The following is a 20,625-nucleotide window of genomic DNA, read 5'->3' as shown; positions in this document are numbered from 1 at the left end:
TAACTTGAATATCCACTTTTAATTAAGCTGAGCACTCTTTAAGGAAATCCTTTCAAATCCCCTGTTACTTTAGCCATGCCAAGCAGTTAAGATTTTTGGCTTTCGAACTTTCCAAAGTAACCTCACAGGTGAAACCAACAAGCCTTAATCAGGTTATTACTCAACTGAGAGTGTACAAAGTATTTTCAAAATTGTGACTGAGACAGTGAAAGAGATCCAACCCAAACAACTCCATTTGGTTTCCAGCCCCCAAGCTGTCCTTGCCCTTCCTGGGGGTAGGTGGAACAAACTTTGGGAGGAGCCGGGTTTACATTCTACAGTCAAAAACAAAGATGATAATAGCCACTTGCCATGATATACTTCCCTCTTACCTGGGGACCAGACCAGGAAACTAGCTACAAGATTAGAAACCTTGGCCCAGGAGCCATGCAGCTGGAGGCTACAAGATTTTGACCCTCCGTAAACAGCTCTCAAGATCAGGCTTAAGATACTTTGTAAACCCTGCCCTTGATGGATCAGCTAGTACCATCCAGATTGACTAACTGGATTATCTGATTTTGTGGTCCTCACCCAGGAACTGACTTAGCACAAGAAGACAGCCACCATTGTAAAATGGTGGAGACTAAAACAAAGTATTGCCACGTGGTTACAGATCATGAAACACATGAAACAAGATGGAGGCTGTAGCTAAGTTTGCCACTGACCACTTTGCTGGGCTGGCTTGAACAGCAGGCTTACGGAGTCCTGGGCCTGCATCCTAACCTAAGGTACCTTTTCTTTGACAGAACCATACAGAAAGACATGCAAAGCACACCAGATTGTTTATAACTTAAGACCAACCTCACAAATTCTTCTTCATTAATTATAAATTTACAGAGAATATAAACAATGATCCTTATTATCCCTTTTGCCGGTTTGTGCAGGGAGAGAAAAGCCAAAAGCCCGATTGGTAAGAAATTTTTGTGCTTTTGCCAGCATATCAGACTTCTGGGTTCCCTTCCCCCTAGCTTAACTTTAAGCCAAGCATTTTAAGGTTTGGAAAATTAACCTTTTTCAGGTTGGAAGAACATTATAAAAGAGACAGATGCCATTTTAAACCGCGAAAGAAGGAAAAACACCATAGGAATTCCAGTTAGGGTTTTCAAGAAGTATTGCCTCTCTTCCTATTGGGAATGGTGTTTCCCCTATTTCTTTGGCTTCCCTATTTTTTCTTTTCCCTTTTGGCGTACTATAGGAGACATATTGCTTATCTCCAAAATTCTCTTCTGCTTGCAGAGCTGCCTGTTTTAGCTGCAGTGAGGGGCTTGACTTAGCAGCAACATAACATCCTACCGTGTGAGGTTAAATACCTGAGTTAAATTTTGGAAAGTTTATACCTATTAGGGTCATTAGAAAATCAGTCTAAGTCTCCTTTTACTTGCCTAAGGTCCTGCAATGAGCAGGGAACTTGAAGGTGCCCCAAATAAGGGGGACCCTCAGATGATTTCCCTGAAAGTTACTTTTTTTTAATTTGGGGGAACTATTTTCCCTGGGCCTGCCCAATATGGTTGCTAAAAGATCTGAGTTGATCTTACAACGCTTGCAGAGGTTTAGTAGAAATGCCATGCTCTCGTGCAAAAGAAAATGAGTTGCTTTCTTTAAAGTTCTGAGGTTAAGGAAGTTCCAGTGTTTCAGAGTGCACTCCAAAGGGGTGCAAGCTGAAGATAATTTATTACCCATTTAGAAAAAGAAGCGAAAATAAAAGCATTTTCTTAGTCTCCTTCCTTTCTGTATGACCCAGAGTGGAGGAGGAGACAGGGAGTATCCTCTGAATGTCTTACCTCCCCAGTATCTGGATTCTGGCACTTTCTTAAATGTACTCCCCCATGGTTGTAGGCGTGGTCCTCCAAGCTGTGGATGCAGATGAGCTAAGTGATGGGGCTAACCACATCTACCCAAGCAGCCTTAGCTTATCCACCTTGTGTGATTTCTCTTTGACTTACTAGAACCAGTGTGATTTGCCTGGATCGCCGCCCCCCCCCCCCCAAAAAAAAACCGTCTGGAGAGACTGCGTCGCCTTTGGGCAAGGCTCCTTTAACGGAGGCAATGTGCTATAGATTGCCTGCTATTACGGCCCATGCTAAAGCACTTACCCTTAAAAGAAAACAGTTCTGGTTAACTTCCGAACTTAAACTTCCCTTACTAATTAAGTACTATCTTAATCGGAGACAGAATAGATGCCTTAAAAGAACATAGGAATAGAATGGCCGTTTTCCCACTGATGGGACAATATCGGGACTAAAATCTGGCTGTCGAAGACATTTTACTCCTAACTTAAAAGCAGAAACTTTCGTTCTCAGAAGAGTCCTAGAGCCTGATTTCTACTAAGTGGCTTAGAAATAACCATGTGCTTCCCAGAGAAGCCGTAAAGAGAGAGAGTTATTGAGTTACTGCCTGCTGTGATTCTCTGTCTTTTCTAACAGATCTTTTTTTCCTAAACTGTGAGGATTCCTGCACATTAGACACACACACAGAGGGTAAGAGACTGCCGATAAAAAGAGAAAATTTGGCGACAGGGTGGATGGAAGAGAGCATTGAGATTATAGAACAGATTTAAAGTTGAAATCCGCTACATACTCATCAGTCTGGTGAATGAACTTCCTTTACCGGCCAGTGCACCAAAATGATAACGGTTCTGATGAGTGAAGGAACACCAGGGTTCTTGGTACTCATGCTGGTTTAGATAAAACGACATGGACACACATGGAAGGGTTTTAAGGAGCGGAGAGTTTAATAGGCCAGAAAGAAGAAAGAAGGTAGAAGGAAGAAGCTCCCCCATACAGAGCCAGGGAGCTGGGGGGGTGGGGGGCTCCGAAGCTGAGAGAAGGAATTCCCCTGCCTGCCCCCCCCGCCCCCGCCTTTTTTTTTAAGAGACATGGTCTTGCTGTATCACCCAGGCTGCAGTGTAGTGGTCATTCACAAGTGATCCTCCTGCCTCAGTCTCTTAAGTAGCTGAGACTACAGGCACATGCTACCTGCACCTGGCAGTGGGTAAAATCTTAATGATTATGTGGGCACATGCTTTATTCACTGATGAATTATTTCATTTTTATTCCGTTTTGTTTAATAAGATAGAAACTTCTTTAAAAGCTTTGAGAAAACTTGAAAACTTCAGAGGTGTAGGCATGATCTGAAATACAACAGAAGCAGTTCTTTTGTTGTTTTTATGTATTTATTTAAAGAAGCAGAGTCTCACTCTGTTGCCTAGGCTGGAGTGCAGTGGTACAATCATAGTTCATTGCAGCCTTGTCCTGAGCTCAAGTGATCCTCCCACCTTGGCCTCCTAAAATTCTGGGATTACAGGCATGAGCCACTATGCCTGGCCCAGAAACAGTTTTGTTTGGTAAATCAGGCAGCATAGATACCGATTTAGAAAAATCATTTCAATTGTAGCTCTCCCCTCCCCACTGCAAAAAACTAGATGGCTTTTGCAAGCTGAGCAGTATGTTAGGTACTGGCAGGAGAAAGACACATGAGCCCATAGCTGCCATTTGGGGGAAGCCTTACTGATGAGTATATAGTAAAGGTGTAAATGAAGGAATAAGGAAAAACTTGATGGGATAGTATTATAGTTTGGCCATGGGAGTTAGGGAAGGGGAGCAGTGGAAAGTGCTGAAACTAAGATAACCTTTAAAAGTTAGTTACAGGTCGGCCGGGCGCGGTGGCTCACGCTTGTAATCCCAGCACTTTGGGAGGCCGAGGCGGGCGGATCACGAGGTCAGGAGATCGAGACCACGGTGAAACCCCGTCTCTACTAAAAATACAAAAAATTAGCCGGGCGTGGTGGCGGGCGCCTGTAGTCCCAGCTACTCGGAGAGGCTGAGGCAGGAGAATGGCGTGAACCAGGGAGGCGGAGCTTGCAGTGAGCCGAGATTGCGCCACTGCACTCCAGCCTGGGCGACAGAGCGAGACTCCGTCTCAAAAAAAAAAAAAAAAAAAAAAAGTTAGTTACAGGTCTATGGAATAGACAAAATCAGGCCAGGCACTCCAGTCATAAAGACTAAAATGGTCAGTCATCTGTATAAAAGGCCATGGAAGACTTGGAGAAAGGCTCAGTGTAGGCTTAGGGATAGGGAATGTCAGAAATAAAATGGCAGAAAGGTGAACTAGAGCTAGACCCTGTGTACCAAGTTAAGCAGTTGGATTTAATTTTGTGGCATTGGAAAATATTGTATTTTTAAAACAAGACTGTTAGGTGAAGTCTCTATGGGGTTGTTCGCAGAGAGTAGTAAAAGTTATTGGCCCAACGAAAAATGATCAAGTAATGGAAGAAGAAAAGTGTCATCAGAGTGGTTAAAATGGAGCAACGTAGAGATATTAGATTTGGGAGTAGGGGATGAATAAGGGGAGCTGCTTTGCCCCCTCATTACAAGCTAGTTATTGTGTATTGCACTAGTGTCTCATAAAAAGAATCATAGCAACTCTGAGAGGTAAGATACTCTATTTTGCCTTATTTTGCCTTCTGAGAGTTTACATTGAAACAGTAGAAGATGTGCTAGTGACTATATCTTTGGTTCGTAGTACAATATTTAACACTTGGAAAGGTCCTCATTTGGTAGCACCTTCCAAAGATTGCAGAAAACCTTGTAATTGGGTTTAAAATCAAATTGGTATAAATCTCAAACCATGTTTCTATTTTTTTTTTTTTTTGAGATGGAGTCTTGCTCTGTCACCCAGGCTGGAGTGCAGTGGCGCAATCTCGGCTCACTGCAAGCTCCGCCTCCCGGGTTCACACCATCCTCCTGCCTCAGCCTCCCGAGTAGCTGGGACTACAGGCGCCCGCCACCATACCTGGCTAATTTTTTGTATTTTTTTTTTTTTTTTTAGCAGAGATGGGGTTTCACCGTGTTAGCCAGGATGGTCTCGATCTCCAGACCTTCGTGATCTGCCCGCGTCGGCCTCCCAAAGTGCTGGGATTACAGGCGTGAGCCACCGCGCCTGGCTCGGAAATGTTATTTTTCATAAAATACATTATTTGTGTTAACAGGTAGAGGGTTTAACGTCACTATTTTGAATAGTTTACACACAGGCTTTTAGGGGAATGAAAATATTCTATTATACTGTAATGACAGGTATGTATCATTGTACATTTGTCCAAACCCATAGAATGTACAACACCAAAAGTGAACCATAATGTAAACTGTAGACTTTGAGTGATAATGATGTGTCAGTGTAGGTTTATCAGTTATAACAAATGTACCCTCTGGTGAGGAATGTTGATACAGGAAGCTAGGCATGTGTTGGGGCAGAGAGTATTGGGAAATCTCTGTTCTCCTCCTTCCTCTCAGTTTTGTTGTGAATCTAAAACTACTCTGAAAAAAAATAAAGCCTTAAAAATTTTTCAGTTTTGGCCGGGTGCGGTGGCTCACGCCTGTAATCCCAGCACTTTGGGAGGCCGAGATGGGTGGATCACGAGGTCAGGAGATCGAGACCATCCTGGCTAACATGGTGAAACCCCGTCTCTACTAAAAATACAAAAAAATTGGCCGGGTGTGCTGGTGGGTGCCTGTAGTCCCAGCTACTGGGGAGGCTGAGACAGGAGAATGGCTTGAACCCAGGAGGCGGAGCTTGCAGTGAGCCGAGATTGCGCCACTGCACTCCAGCCTGGGCGAGAGAGCAGGACTCCGTCTCAAAAAAAAAAAAAAAAAAAAAAATTTTTTCAGTTTTAATTTCTAATAAAAATCTAATCAATAGATAAGACCTACATAAATAAAAACTATTTGGAGATCTTCACTAAGAGTTTAAAGGGATCCTAAGATTAATTTTTGAGAGCTGCTCAAGAAATATATATTCATTAAACTCAATTTAGAAAAAATCTTAGTTGGCCCTTATACAATTGAAATTTTAGAAGCATTTTAAATATTTTGGTTTATTCTAGTCTCTTTTTAGTATCACTTTTTTTAAGCACATAATTGGAATAACATTGTCTATAAAATTTTGTATGGAATTGTTTATGAAATTGTATATAAAATATTTGTGTTCACTTGTGTTCTAATATGTTTTCATAATAAAATGTAATCTTCAACAATTTAGCACTTGTATAATCTACTTAGTGGGTATATCTTAATTTACATAATTTTACCTTGTATTGATTCTGATTTGGGATATTAAATCTTTTTCATTTAGCACATACTTGGAAGCTTATTATGTACAGGCACTGCTCATAAATGCTTTTTATTTTTTATTAAGATTTTCTTAGATTAAGAGTTGAGTGGCTGAGTAAAAAGAGGAGAGTGTGCTAAAGAGAATCTTGTCTTTTGAGTTTTTTATAGTAGTAGGCCATATAGCAAGCAATTAAAATTAATAGGAATTTACACAACTCTGTTAGCCAGCATAGGGTTGTGGAAAGTTATGGTAAATTAATATAAAGCACTTAGAAGAATATCCTTTTCAATGAATAATTACTCAGTGTTAGCTATTTTTATTTGCTATATTATATTTTAGATTTGACTGTTCTTTTTAATTTGTAATTCAAATATACAGGTGACCAATTCTGAAACTTCTCCCAGTCCCCAGACCTGTATCTCCAACAGCTTGCTCAACATTTCTACATCAGTGTCCTACTGGTGCTTTAAAATATGGTATATGCTGAGCATTGATCTAAACAAAATCTGTCATGTCTTTAAAGTATCTTTCTTCTTCTTTTTTTTTTTTTTTTTGAGATGGAGTCTCGCTCTGTCACCAGGCTGGAATGCAGTGGTGCGATCTCGGCTCACTGCAACCAACCTCCGCCTCCTGGGTTCAAGCGATTCTTCTGCCTCAGCCTCCCAAGTAGCTGGGACTACAGGCATGCACCACCACGCCCAGCTAATTTTTGTATTTTTAGTAGAGATGGGTTTCACCATGTTGGCCAGGATGGTCTTAATCTCTTGACCTTGTGATCCGCCAGCCTCGGCCTCCCAAAGTACTGGGATTACAGGTGCGCCCGGCCCAAAAGTATCTTTATTCTTCCCTCGCACTTGTTGCATAGTTTGGGTATAAAATTCTAAGTTGAAAGTTGTTTTTCCTCAGAATTTCAAAGGATTTTCTCCACTGCTTTTTAGCTTTCAGTGTTGTACAAAAGTCCAGAACCATGTATTTTCTGGTCTCTTGTATGTGACCTTTTGTTCCTGTCTCTGAAAGCTTGCAGGATGGCTTCTTTGACCCACATGTTCTGCGATTTCATGATATGTCTTTATGGGTCTGTTTTTATTTACTGTGCTGGGTATCATTGAATCCTTTCAGCGTGAAAATGAAAATGTCTTTGAAATACTGAGTTCATGATTTCCTCTTCTGTTTTATCTGGACCTCAAAAGTGATCTTTAGTTTTCACAATTTTTTTTCTTATTTTCCATCACCTCGTCTTTCTTGTCTTTTAACTTTGCTTACTTTCAGGGAGATTTCTTTATCTGATTTACAGCTGTTCTATTTGAGGTTTTCAATTTTCTTATATTTTAATTTTTAGGAGTCTTTTGTCTTCTGATTTTTAAAAACTGATATCTTGTTCTTCATGAATGCAATGGCATGGCATCTTTTCCCTCTCAAGATATTAATGGTGGTATTTTGTTTTTAAGTTTTCATCTCATTGCATAATCTCTACCAAGTTCATTTAAATGTGACTATGTTTGTCTTTTTCTTATCAGAACCATTCCTTAAAATGTCTGGTGATTCATAACTGGTGTTGGTAATTTAGATTAACTAATAAAAAGCTAATTGAAATATCTGTACAAGTTGTTGGGACTAATCACCAGTGGTTTTTAACTGTAGGATGATCCCACTGGAGTGATATATTGCTCAACCTCTTAGGAATTCCATAATGCAAATCCAAACAAAGTGGTTTTTAGCTTTCCATATCCTAAAATTACTGTAGCAGATGATGCCAGTGCTCTCTCCGTAGGCCTGTGTTTCCTTCCTGCTCTCAGACTCCTAGTGTGTGTTGATTCTCAACATCTAGCTCCTAAGGCTTGTTGCAAGGCCACCCTCACCATGCCAGAGCCTGTTTTGCCAATGTACATGCCGTGGAAGTGTCTGGAAAATTTACTTCCTGAGGACAGCCCTTAACCAATGATTAATGATATGAGTAAACTCTGAGGTGTGACCTACATTAACACCAGAGCTACCCTGAGGGAGTGAGCTAAAATTACCCTCTATGGGACCTTCCTTGGTGTCTTACCCTTGCTTAGCTTCCTTCCCTTTCCTGTCCTGTTTCTCTACAAGTTTTTCCATAGAATACTTTCTAATAAATCACTTTGACACAAGCGCCTCATCTTAGAGCTTACTGCCAAAAGACCCAACTTACAATAACTACTACTAATTGCGCTGCATTCTCTTTAATTGGAGTGAAATCAGACTGAAGTTTTCTATGCTGTTCTTTGGGTTCTGTTTGTCAGATAATGTCATCAAACTTTTATATTAAAGAAGAATTGGTTAATTTCTGCTCCTTAATTTTCTGGAATGATTTATGTAGTCCAAAAATCGTTTTTTGAAAGATTGAGAGACTTCATCCAGGAAAGTCTGGACCTTTTTGAAGTCTGGCTCTTTGACAACTTTTATTTTTTCTATGGTTGTCTGGTTGTCTGTTAGGTTGTGTCTCTTGAGTCAGGTTTGATAATTAGCTTTCTTTTAAATAGAAATCTGTGTTTCATTGAGGTTTTTATGTTTAATAGCTATTATACAAAGTGTTACTTTTTCATTTTATCTGTGAACATGAATACTACTTGAATTCTGATTTGAACAAACCAACTGCGAAAAGACATTTTTGTCCTAATTGAGACAGTTTGATTACAGAAGACAGTTGTGGAAATTTGATTACAGACTGTGGGTTAGATGATTCCAAATTATTACTAATTTGTTAGGCATTTAGTAATGGCATTGTGGCTTTTAAGAAAATGTTGATATTTTCAGAGAGGTATACAGAAGTATGTAGAAATGAGATGACTTTATGTCTAAGATTTGCATTAAAATACTATAATCATTTGAAGAAAGAATAAAGTAAATATGCCAAATTTTTTATTATAATTCAATCTGTATGACAGGTATGTGAGTTTTTTTTTTTGTTTTATGCATGTGTGAAGGAAGATTTTTGTAGTTAAGCTGTTTTTTAAAAAATGACAATTGAGTTACTTACGGGATGAAATTAGAACACATACTTCTTATAAGCGCATTCTCTCCTATCCGCCACTTCATTTCAATTGGCAACATAATGCCATTTTTGCCTAACTATAACATAAATTAATGTCATTTTATTTTATAGAGTTTTTCTTTCTGGGATAATAACATTTCTGCTTTGTTGCATAATTATCACACACAGGTTTTTCTTTTTTTTTGGAGATGGAGTCTTGCTCTGTCACCCAGGCTGGAGTGCAGTGGCACGATCTTGGCCCACTGCAACCTCTGCCTCCCAGGTTCAAGCAGTTCTCCTCCCTCTCCCTCCCCAGTAGCTGGGATCACAGGCACCTGCCATCATGCCCAGCTCATTTTTAAAAATATTTTTAGTAGAGACGGGGTTTCTCCATGTTGGCCAGTCTGGTTTGGAACTCCTGACCTCAAGAGATTCCCCCACCTCAGCCTCCCAAAGGGCTAGGATTACAGGTGTGGACCACCGTGCCTGGCCACACACAGATTCTGTAGTTTTATATGGGAAGAGATTGCGTGTCTTTTGCCAAGCCTTTCATTGTATGATTTCTCCATTTGTGAGTTTTATGGGTTTTGTTTTTGTTTTTGTTTGTTTGTTTTTTAAGACCAGGTGTCACTGTCACCCAGGTTGGAGTGCAGTGGCTTGATCTCACAGCAACCTCCACCTCCCAGGCTCCAGCAATCCTCCCACCTTAGCCTCGTGAGTGGCTGGGACCACAGGTGGGCACCACCACACCTGGCTAATTTTTTGTATTTTTGGTAGAAACGGGGTTTCACCATGTTGCCCGGGCTGGTGTTTCATTTCGTTTCTTCAATTTAGATTCCTTGCTGAGTTACATCTTTAGGTAGTATATCAAGGATATATGGGTACTGAATCTGTAGGTATTTGAAAATGTCTTCCTATTATTTTGATTCTTGAATGACATTTTGCTAATTATCTGAGACTGTGAGCATATGTCTTTCCATTCAAAAACTTCAGTTTTTACAGCATTTCTTTTGCCATATATTGATACAGAGGAGAAAGCTGCCTGTTTTTCCTTTGTAGTTCTGCGTGATGCTTTTCCTTTGCCTTGCTTGCTTTTTTTCCTGGATACTTAAAGAGTTTAAGAATAAAGGTCAGGATGTTTTTAAATACTGATCTGTGTATATATTGCATTTTTCTGGTTCATATATGAGGCCTTTAAATATTCAGATATATGGCCTTCATTTCAGTGCATTTTCTTTTATTATATCTTAGACTTTTTTCCTATTCTATTCTTTTTTGGAATATAAGTTATCTCTGTTGGCTCTCCATTGCCTGTCTTTCATATCCGTCAACTTCTCTATAATTTCTTTAATCTCTTCAATTCCTAAATGTGTACAAAACAGTTCTGTATAGTTTATGACTTCCTTATTTTACATGGAATAAGTATTCAGAACTGTCTTCCACCTCTATTTTGTATCCTGTGTTTCATTTTTTTTCCACTGCAAGATTTTTATGTAGAGTCATTACATTTCTATTTATTTTTTAAATAGAATCAGTTCTAGCTAATCTTAAGAAATGTGTGGATGGGGAAACCTCTTTTACTTCTTTCCACATACAGACAATTGTTTTATACATCATTTGGATCATTCCCTTTAAATTTTAGCTGAAGTTTTATGCTGCTGCTGGTTGATAGTCTCTTTGTAGACATTTAGCTGCCTGAGACAGGTAAATAGGAGATCTGGGACCTGGGGCAAGTGCAAGTAGAGATTTATCTTGATATTTTCTGTGATTTTTTTAAAAGACTCCAGGAGATTGGGTGTGTGTGTGGGTGGAAAGCTTTACCAGACGGGGGGCATATCATTCAGATTTGTTTGGTATATTCCCCATTTTGTCAAGATGAATAGTGTCTCAGTTAAAAATCGGTTTAATGGTTTAGAACATATTTTTCTCTGCATAGTTACCTTTGATCCATAGTAGCTTGACACTGTTTTATGGTCCAACCAGCAATGTATAGTAATTCAGTTTCTCTACATCCCCACCAACATTTGGTGGTATCACTATTTTTTAAATTTTAGCCATCTTTGTAGGTGTGTAGAAGAATATTGTAGTTTTAGTTTGCATTTTCCTAATAATGAATGATGTTGAATATGTTTTCATGCTCTTGTCATCTATAGATCTTTGGTGAAATGTCTTTTGCCCATGTTTTATTGCATTTTTATTCTTGTTTGTTCTTGGTTTTTTGGTTTTGAGAGTTCTTTTTTTTTTTTTTGAGACGGGGTCTCACTCTGTCGCCCAGGCTGGAGTGCAGTGGCGCCATCTCTGCTCACTGCAACCTCTGCCTCCCAGGTTGGAGCGATTCTCCTGCTTTAGCCTCCGGAGTAGCTGGGATTACAGGCACACGCCACCACGCCTGGCTGTTTTGGGTTTTTTTTGTATTTTTAAGTAGAGACAGATTTTCACCATGTTGGTCAGGCTGGTCTTGAACTCCTGACCTCGTGATCCACCCTCCTTAGCATCCCAAAGTGCTGGGATTACAGGCGTGAGCCACCGTGCCCGGGCAAGAGTTCTTTGTATACTTCAAATGTGAATTCTTTTTCAGATATGTGTTGCTATGGTTTGAATATTCCCTCCAAAACTCATGTTGAAATTTAATTGTCTTTGTAACAGCATTAAGAGGTAGGACCTTTAATAGGTGATTAGGTCATTAAGCCTCTGCCCTCATGAATGGATTAATGCCATTATCACAGGAATAGGCTCTTGATAGGAAGGATGTTTGGCCCCGTTTTTCTCTCTGTCTTGTGCACACTTCCTTGCCATGTGATGCCTTCCACCATGGGATGACCCTCACCAGGTGCCAGTGCCATGCTCTTGGACTTCCCAGCCTCCAAAACTGTGAGCCAAATAAATTTCTGTTCTCCATAAATTACCATGTTTGTGGTATTCTGTTATGGCAGCTGAAAATGATCTAAGACATGTACTTTGCAAATATTTTCTCCCAGTCTGTAGTTTGTCCATTCTGTTAATAGGGTCTTTCACAGAGCAAGAGATTTAATTTTGATAAAGTTTAATATCAATTTTTCCCATTTATAAATTGTGCTTTTGGTTCCAAGTCTAAGAGCTCTTTTCCTAGCTCTAAATACCACAGGTTTTGTTTTTCTTAAAAGTTTAATACTTGCATGTTTTAACATTTAAGTTTATGATCATTTTGAGTTAATTTTGTCTCAGGTGTGAGACTTTGGTCTAGGTTTATTTATTTTTTTGCCTAGGAATGTCCACCATCATTTGTTGAAAAGGCTGTCTTTGCGCCACCACTTGCATTTGTACCTATGTCAAAAATCAGTTGAGCATATGTATGTGGGTCTGTTTCTGGGTTTTCTATTCTGCTCCATTGATCCATGTGTCCATTCACCAGAACTATAAGGTCTTGATTTCTATAGCCATATGATGTCTTGAACTGAGGTGACTTATCCCTCCCCTTTTTCTCAGTTTTCAAAACTACAGCTATTCTAGTTCTTTTGCCCTAACCTACAAATTTTAGAATAATCTTGTCCGTCTCTACAAAAAAATCTTGCTAGAACTTCAGTAGAAATTGCATTAAGCGTGCATGTCAATTTGGGGAGAATTGACCTCCTTACTAAGTTGAATTTTTAATTCCATGAACGCAGTATGAATCCTCATTTATTCAGATCTTATTTGATTTTCTTCATCAGCATTATTTAGCTTTTATCATACAAGTCGTATACATGTTTTTTTAGCTTTACACATAATTCATGTTTTTTTGAGCAATTGTAAATGGCATTGTATTACTTTAGTGTCCTTGTGTTCATTATTAGTATATAGAAATACAATTTCTTTTGGCATGTGTATCTTTTATCCTGTGACCTTGCTGAATTTACTCTTTCTAGCATTTTTCTTTTCACAAAATCCTTGAGATTTCCTTCACAGTCACATTATCTACAAATCTGCAGATAGGGATGGTTTCATTTTTTCCATTATAATCTATATGCCTCTTCATTCTCCTTTTTATTTTTTTCCTTTATTATACTGGCTAGAATTTCCAGTACTATATTGAGTAAGAGTGATGAGAGTGGACATCCTTTCCTTGTTCATGATCTTAATGTGAAAACATTCAGTCTTTTACCATTAAGTGTAGCATTAGCTGTTAGTTTTTGATACATGTTCTTTATCAAGTTAAGGAAATTCCTCCTGTTTTTGTTTTTCTGAGAGTTATTTGTCATGAGTATTGGATTTTGTCAAGTATTTTTGCTGCATCTTTTCATTTGTGTGAATTTTCCTTTTTATTTGGTTAATAGGATGAATCGTGTTGATTTTTAAATATTGAACCATCCTTACATACTCAGAATAAACTCTACTTGGTCATAATTCTTTTTACATAATGCTGAATTCTATTTACTAATACTTTGTTAAATACTAATACTTCATTAAGTATTAGTACTTAACATGCTAATTCATACTTTTAAGTATTTTTGTTTCTGTATTCCTGAGAAGGGTAGTCTAGTTTTTTTTTTTTTTTTTGTACTGTCTTGGTTGGATTTTGGTATCAGGGTAATATGAACTTGATAAAATGAATTGGGAAGTGTTCTCTCCTCTTCTACTTTTTGGGGGAGATTGTACAAAATTGATGTTAAAACATTAAAAAATAGTTTTTAGAACATCTGTTAGAATTCTCCAGTAAAACCATCTGGACCTGGAGATTTTTGTGGGGGTCGGGTGGGGGTGGGGGAGTTTTAAAATTGTGAGTTCAGTTTCTGTAAATAATTATATGGCTGTTCAAATAATCTATTTCATATTGAGTGAATTGTGATGGTTTATGCTTTTCAAGGAATTTGGTCCATTTCATCTAAGTTTTCAAATTTATACGTGTAGAGTTGTTTGTAGTATTCCCTTATTATCCTTTGATATCTGCAGGGTCAGTAGAAATATCCCCTGTATTATTCCTGCTATTGGTAGTTTGTGTCTCAATCTTTAGAGGCTGTCCATTTTATTAATCTTATCAAAGAACCAGCTCTTTCTTTTTACATTTTAGGTTCAGGGGTACATATACACATTTGTTACAGAGGTAAATTGTGTGTCATGGGGGTTTGGTGTATTTAAACATAGTCCCCAATAGATAGTTTTTCAGTCCTCACCCTCTTCCCTCCGTCCAGTCTTAGGTAGTTTCTGGTGTCATTCCCTTCTTTGTGTCCATATGTCCTCTGTGTTTAGTTACCACTTATAAGTGAGAACTAATAAGGTTTTCTGTTACTGTGTTAGTTCACTTAAAATAATGCCTATTTTAAATTTTATTAATTTCTGCTCTTATTTTATTCCTTCTTTCTTTGGGTTTATTTTGCTCTTTATGTTGAGTCTTGAGGTGGAAGCTTAAATAATCAATTTATTTCTCCTTTTTAAATGTAAACAGTTAGTGCTATAAGTTTTCCTCTTAGCACTGCTTTCGCTGTGCCGCTCTATTGTTTCCGAACTGTTTCTTTGCTATTTTTATTTCCCTGAATCATTAGCAAAACTAAACTCCAGGAAAGCAGGGAAAGATACTTGCTTTTTGCTTTTCCCAGTATATAGCATAGTGCTATATATTTGAAAATAATTTTTGAGCTTTAAAACATAGATCTCAGCTTGGCAGCTTATGTCTGCTTATAACTAGGAACTGGAAGAAACACAATACAAATATTCCCTAAAATTAGAAGAAAACTATAGAGGGTTTATTGCAAGTGAAATTCTACTTAATAAATTTATTTTTGTTTATTGAAAAGTATATTGAAAACACTGTATGGGTTAAGTCTTTAGCAGTGTGTTTGCCTTTTGTGTTTAAGAATTTATATAGAGAAACATTTGAGTTTTTTAATGGCAAGATTAAAGAGCAGAGGCATGAACATTTAGTCTGAAATCAGTTCCAATCTCTCAGCAAAGATTAACATCCACCCAGTCCATTCTTAGAGCCCGTGGACTTTTCAATATCTTATTTTCACCTCAAGATTTATACATAGAGCAAAAGCGGTTTCTTGTTGGACCTACTGATGACATAACCTTTTAAGTATTCCATTTAAAGATAATTTTAGAGGGAAAGGGAAAGGATATGGAAAGTTAATAGACAACTATAGGCGAGAGAGTGGTGTGTGGAAAAACTAGTGAACTTTAAATGAAATGGGGGTGAAAATTCCAATTTACTGTGTTGGCTGGCTGGTTTGGGTCAATTTAATTAACCTTTCTCATACTCAGTTTCTTCATCTGCAATATGAAGGGATACTGCTATCGAGTTTTCAGGTTGCTGTGAGGATCAGAAAAAAACATAAAAATTTCTAACATGGTACCTCACATGTACTATAATTGTAAATGTAAGGTGTGTGACTATAAGATTTATATCACTTTCATAAGGAAAATCTTTTGGGAAAATATAAAGATGTATCAAAAATTATTTTAATATCGTTAGAAAAGGGAATATATTTTGAATATGTAAATGCAGCAAATGCATATCATAATTCAGAGCAAAATTAGAAGTACCTGATTGTCAGCTTGGCAAAATGTGGTATAAAATGTTAAAATTGAAAAAAAAATTACTAGAAATTTCAGGGACTTTATTGTGAATTACACTGACTTTCTGAAAGCCTGAAAGGAGGAAGACATGCGCTCATGGTAAAGGGCATTAAAATCTTAGTGAAAGAATATTCTTGAACTAGTGGAGTGGCTGAAAACCAAGCAAAAAAGAAGAGGATAAAGGCTCTATCCTCAGAATTCTCTGGCACCCATGTAAGAAGACCATGGAGTAATATTTACAAAGTTCTTAGGGAGAAGAAAGTTTGTGCAATAGCAGACATTCTGAAGCCTGCAAGAATTTCAGGTATGGCACCGATTAGCACCATTAAAAAAACTACTTGCTGAAACCCAGCTAACAAAAACATGATATTAATGAAAAACTCAAATTTAGAAGAGTTGTGATTAAAAAGGACTCTTGGCGAGCATGGAATCTAGTTTAATGTAGATCCAGGATTAAGCAGTCATGGAATTACAGTTCATAGTTCATATAATGTAAACTATGTACATTTTTACCAAATAAAAGCAGTTAACAAAAATTGGTTGTGGCAGAGGGAGTGTGTGTGTATGTATATGTATATATATATTTGTACATGTGTGTATCCATGCTGATTTCCACATTTCACAGCAAGAAATCAATAGATACTGCCTAAAATTGAGCTTATTTAATAAGAGCCCTCCAACTCCTTTCTGTTTCTTTGTAAACTCATCTTAATTTTTAGAGGGATCCTTTAGAGGATGGGGGTCATATTACAAATGTCTAGGTGACATTCAGATTTTTTAGATTCATTTTCTTTCCTTTATTTCCTATAAATTCAAATAAATCTAATATGTTAAATCTTTAAAAATGAGATGAGTAATACAGTTCCCATTCTGTAAAACTGTAGTGTTATGGTTTGAATATTTGTCCTCTCTAAAACGCATGTTGAAATTTAATTCCAAGTTTGGCAATATTAATAGGGCCTTTAAGGAAGTGATTGGTTTATGAGACAGACCTCTGCCCTCATGAATGGTTTTATCCATTAATGGGTTAATAACTTAATGGGTTATCATGGGAAGGGAACTGTTGGCTTTATAAAGAAAGGGAAGAGAAACAAACCTAAGCTAACACGTTAGCATGCGTATCCCTCATGCCATGTGATGCTCTGTGCCACCTCGAGACTCTTAGAGAAGAGTCCTCAACAGCAAGAAGGCTCTTACCAGATGTGCCCTCTTTGGCCTTGGACTTCCTAGCCTCCGTAACTGTAAGAAATAAATTCTTTCTCTTTATAAATTACCCAGTTTCAGTCGTTCTGTTATAAATACCAGAAAATGGACTAAGACATAATAGCAAAGTGGTTAAGAGTCTGAATTCTGATTCAGATTGCTAGTGTGACTCTCTGTGTCTGAATTCATCTGTAAATCGGAATATTAGTCCGTACTTTATAGTTTGCAGATGCTGTTAGTACAGGGCTCAAATGTTAACTGTAATTACCTCTCCTATTTTTGTTATTGCTGGAGATAAACCTGTAATGATAATCACAAAATATTAATGATTATTGTTTCTGGGTAGTAGGACTTGTGATGATTTCTTCCTTCTAAATGCTTTTTTAACAATGAATAACATAAAGCTGTCCCTTTAAAAATAAAATTAAAATGTAAATTTTAGTTGTCCCGGGAGTTCTTTTGTATCTGAAACCTCAGTTGTCAAGCCTGGAAATCTGTACTTTTAAAATATCCTCAAGCTATTCTGATTACACATCAGGTTTGGAAGCACTTGGCATTAAGAACTTCCCCCACTCAATTCAAAGAAATATGTATTTAAGGCCTCATAATGTGCAATGTGGTTAAGCTGTGTCTTTTTCCGGTCTAGTCTACCTCAACACTCTTGTGGACATGATTTTTGCCAAAAATCTGAGTGAGCTTTGGGGTGCATTCTACTCCCATGAGATGCCTATTTTATTCTAGGAGCAGGAAAAAAAAAATGGGAGTTGACAGTTATTTAGTCATAAGGCAGGAGTCCTTTAAATTGGAAGGAATGTGGTAAACACAATACAAGAGGAACCAACACATTCTGAGTGTGCTGATACTCTGGAGAAGAGTAAGAGAGTATGACAGGCATCAGACAGCATCACAAAACATTTTAAAGTTAAAAACAATTATGTAACACCAATAAGTCAATTTTCCCTACACTCACTCCAGGAAAGATGCCTTGCTTAAAAAGTGCCTCTTCAGCTAAGAAAAACTGTGTCCATAAGTACTTCACTAGCTTTCCACAAACAGTAACTTTTTTTGTGCTATAGAAGTAGGCTTGTTGTGAAGCTCAACATGTCCTTGGAAAATGATTGAGTAGCATGTTAGTATTCGTAGTTGATGGAGCTGGGTTAGCACTTCTTTAACTTCGGATATCCACTATGATGTTAGAAATAGGGATTTTCTCTGGTCCTGCAGTCCTTCCTCTTCTCAGTCACAGTGCTTTCTGCCTAAGTGGTACTGAATGGCATTGTGACTACTGCTTTCTTCTCCAGTGCCAGGAGCGGTAGACTGCAGCAGTAAAATACTGTCTTTGTTCCTTTCTGAGATGGTGAAGTGGCTATATATGGTATTAAGGCAAAATCATAGCTAGGACAAAAAGCAATGGAAAATCAAGATCAGTGTGCTGTAAGGCAAAGTGTTAGTGAAAGAATCAGAGGATGTAGAGAGTGACACCTCAGTATCTGCTAATGTTACCTTAAAAGTCTTCCTCCAGGTTCACTGCTTCTATCATATTCTGCTTGTCTTTCTCCATAAGAAATTAAGAGTTAAAACACCTTTCATTTACTTCTCTTAGCTTCATGTTTTCAATTCATGGTACTTTCACATCACATACGTCTATTGTAGATTGTCTTGATCATGTATACTGCTAAAGGAAGGACTTGTATAATATCAAACAGATAGTTGAATAATCAGTTCTCTGGCTGTTTGAATGAAATTTCAAACCAAGATTTCTGGTTAGAGCAAGGTCTAATGAACTGGGCCTCAGACAATCAAGATATTTAGAATTTGAAAACAATCACTTAAGACAGGAGGGATATGTTTTATTGTATCTTTTGGATATAAAGATTTCACTAACGGCCAATCTGAATGAGGGAAAGAGGGCAGTAGGGAGGGAGAATTTGAGACCCCCTCATCAGAGAAAACAGCAGAAAGACATGGTAAACTTGTTTCTGCTTTTCCTGTGGGAAATTTGATTGAGGGTGGAGAGAGGGATTGTTGAGTGGGGCTATGTACTCATCATCTATGAAGGCCTACCTTTCTGAACTTGAAGGTACAGTTAAGATAGAGGAAAAGGTGTAAACAAGTATCTGATAGTTTCCGATGGTTAATTTACATCTCAAGGCAACTTTGCTTATACTGTGCTGTTCCGTCACCTCTCCTCTTCTTCTTAGGGTTGTTCTTTCCAAACTGGAATTACAGTTAAGGAGAGAGCCTGAAATATAAGATACATAATGCAGCATAAGCATGGTGTGGTGTGTTGTCATGGCATGTCAATTTTACTTGTAGATTTTGGGATAAATATTTTTATATCAAATATGAATGTATTAAGTATGTACTTAATGGGATAAAGAAGACACATGAAGGGGTTTTTGTATACACTTTTTACTGAAATAAATGTTAATACAGAAAAGTATATAAAATCATAAATGTAGAGCTTAATGAATGTCACAGAGAACAAGCCATGTAACTATTAGTGTTTTTTGTGGTGTCAGTAAGCTTTCCTTTTATTACTGTTTGTATGGTAAATCTTTCTATTATTTTGCTTTCAACTTTATAAATATATTTAATATGTGTCTCTTATATTTAATATGTAAGCTGCATGTAGATGGGTTTATTTTTCTCGAGTCTGGCTGGCAATCTTTATCTTTTAATTGTAGTTTTTAGTCTATTTGCTTTTAATATAATCATTGGTATGTTTGGTTTTAAATCAACCACCTTAGTATTTATTGTCTATTTGTCTCATCTATTCTATATTCCCTTTTTTTTTTTTTTAACATTGCCTTGATTTGGGGTATTTTCCCATTTCATTTTTTTGTATTTGAATTTAATTATATTGTTTTACTGTTTGTTTGTTTAGAGATTATATTATACATCCTTGGTCTTTTAAAGGCTATTATTAATTATTATTATTATTTTTTTAACAACTCCTGGACAGTGAAATGACTTTAGAGCTCTTAAACTCTATGGATCCTCCTTACACTTTTTGATGTCACTTTTGTAATTTGTTTTAATGGTAATAATACTAATATCTTGTGAGACTTTCATAAAATGTTTTATAGCCAATATTTATTTGGATTTACTTACATACATACCCTTTTTATGACTCTCTCTTCCTTCCTACATCTCTGAATTTTTATCTGAAATTCTTTTCCTTCTGCCTAAAGAATTAGAATAGACCTGTTAGTGATAAATTCACTTAGGTTTTGTTTTTCTGAACATGTTTTTAAGGCTCATTCTTGAAGGATATTTTTGCTGGATACAGAATGCTAGGTTGGTAGTTCTGTTCTTTTAGCACTTTAAAAATAGTTCACTGCAGTCTTGATTCTGTTGTTTCTGCTAAAAAGTCAGCTATCAATCTTATTACACCTTTTAAGTTTTTTTCTCTGTCCTTGGTTTTCAGTAGTTTGACTGATGTACTTAGGTAATGTTTTCTTTTTCTTTGTAATCTTCATTGGGTTTTGTAGATTTTTTTTTTTTAATGTGAGGGTTGGTACTCTGTCAGTTTTGGAAAATATTCAGTCATTATTTCTTTAAATATCACTTCTCCTGAGTTATACGTCTCTTCCCTCAAAGGTTCCAGTTAACAAATTAGACCCTTTCACTTTATTCTGTTTTTTTGCTCAATTCTTTTTCAATCCATTTGTTTTTCCATACTTCATTCTGCATACTTTCTTCTGACCTAGCTCTTTAGGTTATTAATTTTTTTCTTCAGCTGTGACTAT

At 37.2% G+C, this 20,625-nt stretch overlaps 1 protein-coding gene across 13 annotated transcripts in view; it reads left to right on the top strand.

Moving 5' to 3' along the window:
* The window catches only part of C1GALT1 (core 1 synthase, glycoprotein-N-acetylgalactosamine 3-beta-galactosyltransferase 1), a 123,348-nt gene that overhangs the window by 56,225 nt on the left and 46,498 nt on the right, over positions 1–20,625 (top strand). For 3 of the 13 annotated variants that reach the window (XM_055272615.2, XM_055272618.2, XM_063637091.1), the window contains exon 2: positions 575–767. The exons of the other annotated variants lie outside the window; for them this stretch is intronic. The gene's annotated coding sequence lies outside the window, so the exon portion shown is untranslated. The remainder of the gene's footprint in view (positions 1–574; positions 768–20,625) is intronic. 13 annotated transcript variants of the gene reach the window in all.

Source organism: Symphalangus syndactylus, chromosome 3, assembly GCF_028878055.3.
Source record: "Symphalangus syndactylus isolate Jambi chromosome 3, NHGRI_mSymSyn1-v2.1_pri, whole genome shotgun sequence".
NCBI classification, from domain to species: Eukaryota; Metazoa; Chordata; class Mammalia; order Primates; family Hylobatidae; genus Symphalangus; species Symphalangus syndactylus.
The sequence above is the reverse complement of the archived record's forward strand: the minus strand, read 5'-3'. Positions and strand labels throughout refer to the sequence as shown.